Source organism: Pan paniscus, chromosome 6 (assembly GCF_029289425.2).
Source record: "Pan paniscus chromosome 6, NHGRI_mPanPan1-v2.0_pri, whole genome shotgun sequence".
Lineage (NCBI taxonomy): Eukaryota > Metazoa > Chordata > Mammalia > Primates > Hominidae > Pan > Pan paniscus.
Window position 1 is genome coordinate 162025147 of NC_073255.2, and position 10306 is coordinate 162035452.

Genomic DNA, 10306 nt, shown 5'->3' on the forward strand with positions numbered 1-10306 from the left:
CATCATCTTCATCATCATCTTCATCTTCATCATGGTCAGCAGCAGCAGCCTCTCCAGCTACATCACCTTCTTCATCATGATGTACTTCACTAAAGCTAAGTTCACAGTGTCATCTATCCCTTCCTGAAAATTGACTATTGACAGCTGGCTGATATTGAAACTCCAGTTCCTCATCAATTTTCTTGTCTTCTTCCCCTTTTCAGAAGTAAGATATTGATTTTTGATCTCCTGTAACAAGACGGCCAGTTTGTTCTTTTTTTTCCACACCCATGTCTAAAGAATGTTTACTTTCTTTCTTCATTACCTAAGTTTGCTAATTACAAATTGCTAGGTCCAAGATTGTTGTCTGTGAAGACTGAACACTTCACCCTGTGAGGATAGGACTCCCTTGGTGGTGCTCATCATTTTGGGATCTGGAAGGAAAACGCTCAACCTACTTGTGGTTCTTAGCAGTGTTGCCAGCAGCCTGCCATCTGCCATGGCTGAAGTAGCCCACTCGAGAATGCTCTTCACAATTCATTCATTTTTAAGGGGTTATAAAAAAAATCATGTAAAGGAAAAGGAAACACTTCCGTTAGGTGCAAACTCTCTAATTTAATATTAATATTAATTAGTCAAGGCATATGAAAGCATTGTTTAGAAATATTTTACCATATAAGAAGGATCAACCATAAAAAATATTTCTTCCCTTATAAAAAGGATGTTATTTAAATATATAGCTATAATTTCATAATTTTGCATTCAATTGTGATGCAGATATTTATATTTAATTAGTCTACACTAACAGACATTTTATACATGTTCATTTTTTATTAAAGTATGAAATACAATGTTAAACATATGAAACACATAGGTGTTTTATTCACATTTAAATGTTTTTCTATTTTAGCATACTTTTAACTTACTACAGGTAATTAATCATAAAATATAGCTAAGCAGTTTCCAAAATTTGTAATTATCACTAGAGGACATATGACTAATTTGAGATGACTCACCAGAGAGATGAATAAATTAAGTCTGTCATAATGTTATATATCTATTAAAATGTTTTTAAAAATTCACTGCATACACATTTTAACTAATTTTCAATTATTAATAATAGCCATTAAAATGTTAAAAAGTTTATAAATATCTAAGGGACCTCATTTAAGTTATAAATTAATTGTGAAAGATTGTCTTAAAAAATGAATGTAATGAAAGTAGCCTCTGAATTGTAATACTTAAAATAAGGCATTGGAATAGCCAATTATTTTTATATCTATTTGCAAATTAAAAGTTATAATGCAAAAACAAATCTGGGTCGGGTACAGTGGCTCACGCCTGTAATTCTAGCACTTTGGGAGGCTGAGGTGGGCAGATCACGAGGTGAGGAATTTGAGACCAGCCTGGCCAATATGGTGAAACTGCATCTCTACTAAAAATAGAAAAAATCAGCCGGGTGTGGTGGTGCACATCTGTAGTCCCAGCTACTCAGGAGGCTGAAGCAGGAGAATTGCTTGAACCCAGGAGGCAAATGTTGCAGGAGTCGAGATCATGCCACTGCACTCCAGCCTGGGCGACAGAGCAAGACTCTGTTTCAAAAAAAAAAAAAAAAATCTGTCAAATAATTATCAAGCAGATTCTAATGGTTGGGGATGATGTTAAAATCAGAGCTTCACTAGAAAATTATATAAAGCAGACACTCCTTTCTAGGAGCAATTGTATTAGTTATAGGTCTGTACTTCATGGGTGGCCATCATTAATTAATAACTGAAGACATGCTATTTGAAAATTGATTTTACTATAACAGAGAATGAGAATGGTTTTTTTAATTAATATTTTTTCTGTAATGAGAACATTCTGTGTGTTTCAACATTGGTGAAATAGTCCAGTGTGATTAAGGATACAACTATTGTCTATGATTGATTTTGTATGTAGGGTTTCAAAATGGAATTCAGAAAACACAGTCATTTTATAAACATTTACCTAGCATCTAACATGTGCACTGTATAGCGCTCTGTACCACAAGAACTAAAAATAAATACAAGGTTTTATCTTCATATAAAATGTATTCAGCACATGTATAAATGAAACAGCTAGAAGTTCTATACAAACAAATGATAAGTAGATTCATGAATGTATTATTAGAATAAAATTGTGAATGTGTAGTTTGAGAATAAAGTTATATTTAATCATATTCTCTGATTATCCATGTTTTTAAAAGATTTAATAATCTTCTTAATATCTTGCTATTATAGGATGTATCAATCTATGGCACACAGATATTTACATTTAAAAAGGTGAAGCTGTTATAATTTTTATCGGCCTAGATGTCATCTTGGTGCATTAAGCCTCAGCATGCTAAAGTTTTAATTCTGAGGATTAGTATCACCAATGAATGTGCCTGAAAGCATTTGTATTTCCTTAACCTGAAGAAAATAAAGTTTCTTTTAACTTCCAAGAAATTGCAGACTCTTCAAAGAAGCAGGATTCATGATTAAAAAAAGGAGAGGAGGGGGGAATTATTTTAAAAAGGGGGGAGGGGGAGGGGGAAGTTCTGCAATGAAAGGAGATCAACTTAAAATTGCACAAGACCTTTTAAATTAATTAATTTATTTATTTATTCATGATGAAGTCTCACTCTGTCTCCCAGGCTGGAGTGCAGTGGCGCGATCTCGGCTCACTGCAACATCCATCTCCCAGGTTCAAGTGATTCTCCTGCCTCAGCCTCCCTAGTAGCTGGGACTACTGGCTCACGCCACCACACCTGGTTAAGTTTTGTATTTTTAGTAGAGACGCGGTTTCACCATGTTGTCCAGGCTGGTCTCAAACTCCTGACCTCAAGTGATCTGCCTGCCTCATCCTCCCAAAGTGCTGGGATAACGCATGAACATACTATGTAATTGCATGTTCTGTATTCAGTGGTATAATATTGAGGTGCTCTCACTTTTTTTAAAGACCACCATTGTTCTCTGATCACTTTAATAACTTTCTTACTCATTTTCCTTCTTCTTAACTTCAGCTTCTGTTCTCCATACAGCAGCCAGAATGATCTTTCTGAAACAAAGCATGCCATGTAGACTTCTCTCATTAGAGTCTTTTAATAGCTTCACATTGCACCAAGAATAAAACCAGAAATAGTTGTCCTGGCCTCCCAAACTCTGCATAATCTCTTCACATTCAGCTTTCCATAGCACTCTCCCTCATGCTCACTGTGCTCCAGACACACTGGCCATCTTCTGTCTGTGAGATGCATAAGCCCTTTCCCATCTCAGCATCTTGTTTCCACCTCCAGTTCTGTTTCCCTTTCAGAGTGGCTTCTCCTTATCATTCGGACTCCTTGAAAATATCATCTATTCAAAGAGATCTTCTCTGATCCTCTAGCCAAAATTGAGTTCTATCAGTTACTCTCTGTCATCTCACTTCACCTTATTTCTTTATTACAACTTTTTACAACCTATAGTTATATTGTTGATATCTACCATCTATTTTCTTGCTTATTGTCCATATCCCACAGTAGGATGTAAGTTTCATGAGTTCAGACATGCTCTCTCTCTTTTGCTATAATCCCATTCCACTAACTGTGGAAGGGAAGGTGCAAAATGTTTGTCCTTAGAAATAAAGAAAAGAAAGGAAGGGAAGAAGGAAAGAAATACTCGGCAGGAGAAAAAATAGCTCTTACTACTGTTAGCTTTACTACTTTTCTTACAGATCAAGTTCAATAAATCAGATCTTTTGTTGAGTCAGGCTGAGCACTGTAAAATATTTTTTATTTAGTGGTACTTTTGGAGCCAAATTATTTCTTCATTCTGAATTTTTAATATTAATATTCTGAACATTAATAAATAATTTGCCTTTATTTATTTAGCAGCAACAAGTTAGCTCTAGAGGAAAAAAATCAGAACAGTGGCTGAATCTGCTTCATTTTTAAATGTGAATCAACAAATTTGAATATTCACAAATAAAGCTTTTAGAAATAACTTTTACAGACAAACACAATGTGTGACTATTAAAGTAAATGCTATAGGACTGACAGAAGTGGAGGTCAACAGACTCAGAAAGAGTTAGGGTATGCCTTCAGAATGAGGTGGGACCAGGAATCTTTGGTTATGTTAACTAGTAATGAATCTCAGAAATTTTGTGACCCTCATTCTCCATAAAACAGATCAAACCAGCTAAATTATTTTTTTCATTCTCTAATCTGCTAATATAGCATACTTATTTTTAAAATAGATAATATTAGCAGCACATCCCGATAAAGAGAAATATATGTTAGTTTTTTTTCCCTACTTGTGCTTCTCCTACCGGGACCTTTTTCTCTACATATGGATTTATGCCCTGAGATGAATGCAGATGTATGCAACATTGGGCACTTGTTTTTATCCTGGGTTCCTACGCACAGGCAACAAAGTTCCTTCAATTTCATTGTGAATATTAATTTAAAGATGGAGGATCTAGTGTCCTGGATCACCTCTTATTTCCATACCAAATAACTTGCACATGCGAGGGAGATCATGGCAGGCATCACCTTTCCTAAGACATTTAAGGTTTACTTCAGACTCGTACATAGAAAATCACACACGTCTATTACATGGTTGACAATTCACTTTTGAAAAAAATTTCATTTAAAAATCATTTGAACACTGGATTTGTGTAGTCTAGTTTTGAAACAATATATAAATTTGCCATCTCTTCTTGTGCCCCTATCTAGGTCTTTATGCTACTCTGTTTAAAAAGTGACTCAGTTGAAATCAAACATAATTTTCATCTTTAGTATATTAAGTATTAAAACGCTCAATACCTCTCCTCCAAAAACAGCAAACTTCTTAGAAAAGCATTAAACATGTTTGGAACTGACAGAAAATACAGAAGAACAGTAGTTCTCTGCCGTTTTTGAACTTTTCTGCTTTTTAAGAACTTTTGCCTGGGGTGAAGCTATTTGGTGGTATTTGAAGAAATTTACCAGTAATACATAACTTCTAAACTTCTAAAGCAAAGACATCAGTGGGAAGAATAGTAGAAGCAATGCAATTTTATAATTGGAGGATTTTAAAAAATATATCTGAGTTCTAGAGTTAAGTTCTAATTGTAAGAAACAGTGAATTATTTGGAAAAACTTGGCTAGCAGGTTGCCTATGAATTTATCATTAAGAGGACAGCATCATGGCACCATATTTTAAGCATAGTAGCAAGTTTCAGCTTGTTGATATCCAAAAGTGTAGTTGATATTATTTTTCAATCAGTTATGCCATCATAACTAGGTGAAATTATCAGAGCACTGGCTCAGGAATAAAAATATTTAACTCTGGCACAAACTGGCTGTGCATCTTTAGTCTAACCAAATCAACTTTCTGTGCCTCAGTTTTTAATCTGCAAAATAAAAGGGTTGGAGTTTATGACCTCTGAAGAATTCTCTTTCAGCTTTAAAAATGGAATATTTCATTAATCTATTGCTACTCTTATGGAATAGCCTTTAACTCAAGAGATAAATATTGATGCATTTAGGATGATTCAGGCAAATTATGTCTATATCTGTCTATCTATCTATCTATCTATCTATCTATCTATCTATCTATCATCTATCTATCAATCTATCTATCTAAAGCAGAGACTACCTCCTTACTGTATAGAGTCAGGATGAGTAAATTATCTATATGTTATATTAGTGCCATAGCAAGTTCAGCAGTCTGATGAATATGCAGTGTATGTGAATATTACTAGAACAGTTGCTTAACTTAAAAACTTCCGTAACACTCTGCTTTCTACTCCGCCAGTGTATTAGTTTTTTCTTTTAGTACAAAGTCAACTTTTTGCTTATATTTTCAACTCAAGCTACTCTGGCAAGTTCAATTCCCATATTAGGTGCCCCTTTGTCTTTTATACTCACCTCTAGCTTCTTAATATTTCTAATTATAATTTATTTCTAAAATATATCTCTCAGAAGTTCTAAAGATTTCTGGTTTTTGCCTTTGTGAGGTTTTAGGAAAAGACTGTTTTTCCCTCTGGCTTAATTCTACTTGGAAAAAACATCCTTAGAGACAGTTTTAACTGCATATTTTTATGAAGTCTCTTTGAAAGTTTGTTGTTGGTGAGATTGATAGTTATAGATTATAAATGTTTGATTGCAAAAGTTCTGTATTTTTAAAATGGAACAATTCACAATTATCAAGTATGCAATTATAACTACCTAAAACAAACTTTCAGAGGCAGTTTCTGATATCTTATTATAATAAAATTATTAGCATTTTGACTTCTTGAAGGAATTTTATATACTCAAGAAGAACCTGGGTTGGTTCTAGAGACAGAGAGCTATCTTACAACACAGGAAAACATAACATGCTCTGAGTATGGCTAGCTAAGGAGTACTACTTAACTTGTCGACTTTTCTGCAGTGAGGTTTTGTATTTAAGTAGAAACTGTTAAGTCAAGAATATTTCAAAAACTGAAGGAGATTAAATAAATTATAACCAATACCAGGTTACGTATTGGCTCAAAAATCCTAATTTTCTGTATTTAGCATTTTGAGAGGATTATTGTCAGCCAACGTCTAAACAGATCATTGGAGTAAAGATGATGATATAGATTATGATTCTTTTAAAGAACTGGAGCAAAATTTCAACACTGGAGTATTCCACATTGGAGAAAGAAGAATAATAAAATATATACCATCTAAAAGTATACGTTAAAAATAATCTATGTTGAGAGGTACAATTGCAGAATCAGAGGACTAAGTTGTTATGAGCATAGGTTGGTAATGTTGGGAATGACCTACATAGGTGCAAAATTTTATGAGCGTAAGGAGATTTCTGAAGTTGCCTAAAGCCTCCTCGGAGGTAATAGAGATAAAGAGGCACTGGAGCTGGTGCCCTCCCTTAGTCATAGACTAAGGACCAATCTGGCATGGTTTCTGAAATCTCTGAATTGTGTGAGGTCATAAAGACCAAGGTAGGTGGTCCAGGGGACAATATCTTCTAACACATTATCTTGTTTGACTTTATATTCAACAGTGACATTTGCAAGCAAGTTTTATTAGTTGAGTTTTACCTATAAAGCTATCCAGACCCGAGAGAGTCTCAATATTTTTATATGCTATTGTCCAAGGCTGTACAATAACAAGGGGACAGGATTAACATTCAGACCTACAGATTCTAAATCCAAGTTCAATGCTCTTTCTATTACATCAGGAGAAAAAATTACCACCCCCCCCCCAGGTATTTCACATCATTTATGTTTCAGCTTTCAATTAGCCTGAAAACTAAATTATTCAGAAGTCTTCTTTCCTTAATAATGCTCTTTAATAATTATATATTTTTATAATGATTTAACTCCTTTTTGGAGGAAATTTTAGTAAGATATAAACTTTGCCTACACTGAATGTTTACGAGTGATATATAAATGTTCTTCAAGGCCACATGGGACACGTCTACTGTGTGTGAAAGAAAAAACTGAATATTTGGTGGCAAAATAATTCAGTTGTATTTAGAAAGTAGTCCAGTAACTTCTCTTTCTCCCTTTTCTTTCCATTTCTATTCCTAGTATTTTAATTCTGGTTTAGTTTAAAATTTAAACCAATCTATGGGGAGCTCTTGTGTACCACTCCAAATTATCTTGACCGAACCTCATACTACAACCATTGATGTGGTTCCCTGTTTCTTTAAGATGTCCCTCAACCTCACAGGTGCAATCTGACAGTGTCTCATCTTGTGCAAGGGCTTTTTCTTGCTTTCGGCCCTTTTTTTTTGTCATTTTTGAAGACACAGCTTAGTATTCCCGGAGGGGTCTGATGGACACTCATGGATAGACAGCTAGGAGTGGGGCTTCAATGCCGATGGTGCTACCTTTGATGAGTAGGGGACAGAAGTTACAGGAAAAAATTTCTTCCCTGTTGTCCTCTGGGTTGCAAGTTCTGACATGCATTTCATAAACTTCACAATATCTAGCAAGATCAAATACCACGTCTCAGCCTAATGGGTAATGAAACAAGGCAACTTTTCATTTGCTTTTTCTATTTTCCTGCTAACCTCTTCTCACCCTCAACCTCTTGGGATTACATTTCTTGCCTTGCAAGCCTTTGTCTATGGCTCTGCCTTTGAGGAAACTCAAGTTAGACGCAAAAATATAGAGAAGAAGTTCAATTTTCTCCAAATTTAGTGTACTATTTCAATGGTACTGAATAGAGACCCAAGAAACCAAGAGAGAGTGCTTAGTAGGGAACCTTTAACGAGCACTGGCATTCATCAGACACGGGACCTTAAGGAGAACTGGCTACTAAAGTTTCTGCCCATCAGGATCACAAGTTGGCAGGTTTCCTAGTCCAGCATTAAGAATCTAGAGAGGAGCAGATTGTGGATGAGAATTCTGTATTCTCTCCTGCCCCACAGGCACCTGCTGGCTGTCTTGTCCCAAGCCTACTAAGGTTGAATTGTCCGACTGAATTTAATGGGAAGCCCTGACCTTGAAACTGTAAATCTCAGAGCCAAAAGCAAAGCTAGTAATGAGCCCCAAGTGGTACGCCCATTTGCTTCTTTGCTTCATAAGTTAACCGTGGCCGAAGAATTTTATCTTGTGCTCTCATGATGCATTTTTCAAACCTGAATTTGCAACTAAATTCTAAATGTATTTTTCTTCTGTATATTTTTTCCTATGATGTACTTACTTGGGTGTGACATTACTTATTTTTCCTATAAGGAATCCAAATGCAGCTCCAAACTTCCACTCTAATGACCAAAATAATGTCCAATTTCATTATGAGCAGCAATTATAGTATGTGCAGCAAGGGATTATGTTCAATTTATTTTGCAGATTCACTTTAATTTTTGCCTTAAAAAGTATAGTTCTCTTTATCAGAGACAATGATTGTTATCAGTGTTAAGATTGCTAGTAAAATGCTAAATAGCACATGGTTAAAACTACTTTTTAAAAGTCTCATTTGATTTTTTATAAGATCTGTACTGGTAATGAGAATGAAGTTTGGCTCATTAAGGAAAAAATATTTTATACAATTAGCAGCAAAATAGGGAAGTACATTATTAAACTAGTGTTATTTTAAAATGGACAAGATGACATGGCCTAAACAACTTTTAGTATTATTTTCCTTCCGGTAGGTGGACCTATGTTGTGTTGGTAAGGCTTATTGCAAGGTAAAATTGCTGATTAGTCTATTTTTCTTTTCTTTTTATTTTTTGAACACTAAAGCACCCTGAAGGTAGACTCTTTAATGTATAAGCCATGTCAAGTTGAGAACTATATTTTACACACTGGACTCCACAGCAGAGACATGAAATTTGCTAATTAATTTATTGGTAGCTTAGTTGCATTTTCAATTTCATAAGCCTTAAAAATTTAAGTATTTCTCTGAAGATATACCCAAATTTAAATTACATATAGATTTATTGATTTTCAGTAAGAAAATACAGTAAATTGAAATATATTAATATCAAAGGTTATATTGAATTTTTTTTCTGCACACTGTATTTTTGCATTGTCCTTAGGCTAAGTCAACACATTATTATCCTGTCACTTGTTGATTCACAGAGTCTTACTAAACCTAAATATTTTTGACTTTCAAAACAGAGATTGTCTTAGAATTTTATTCATGGATTTTTTATAGTGCTTCTTCAGTGTGCATGTTAGCTATCCTTTGATCATTTTCTCTTAAGATTCATACACATAAAATAGATTTTAAGCTTGAGGGTTGCTTAATATTAGATTATACAATATTTAAATTCTTATGGAAATTCTTCTCAAGTTCTTTATCTCAGTTGTACTGAACATAACACCACTAGCCTTAGATTCCATACTCATTTCCCTAATGTGATTTCAATGGCAGTAAAACATGGTGCTTATGAAAGTAAAGTCACACATTCAGTTCTGGAGAGGTCTCTTAACTTTGCACAGAAAAAAGATCTAATTGGCAACTACCAACTTCGTCATCAGCTCTGAAGGTACAAAAATGTACCATAGTTTTTATAGAATAATGCTAAGAGGACAAACATGGCATTATGTAATCTATTTAATTTATTGAGAAATTGAGAATGTAATACTGTCAGAAGCAGTCTGTTCACCATCTGTTTCATTTGTTTGGTTACATTTTCGAGCCCCTGGAATTAGTCAGGATACTGTTACTAGTAATGACCAAGGGGTTATGAACATAAGTGAACAGAGTAATACATAATTTCAGATGGTGCAACTCACATGGTGGAACCTCTGCCAGCCTGAGTGGACTTCTGGAGGACAATTTTGCTGTAGAGTTTTCTGCAGACACACCAAATTTTGTGTGATAGGGAAATAAACTTTTGTTACAAGCCACTGAAATTGAAGGTTGTTA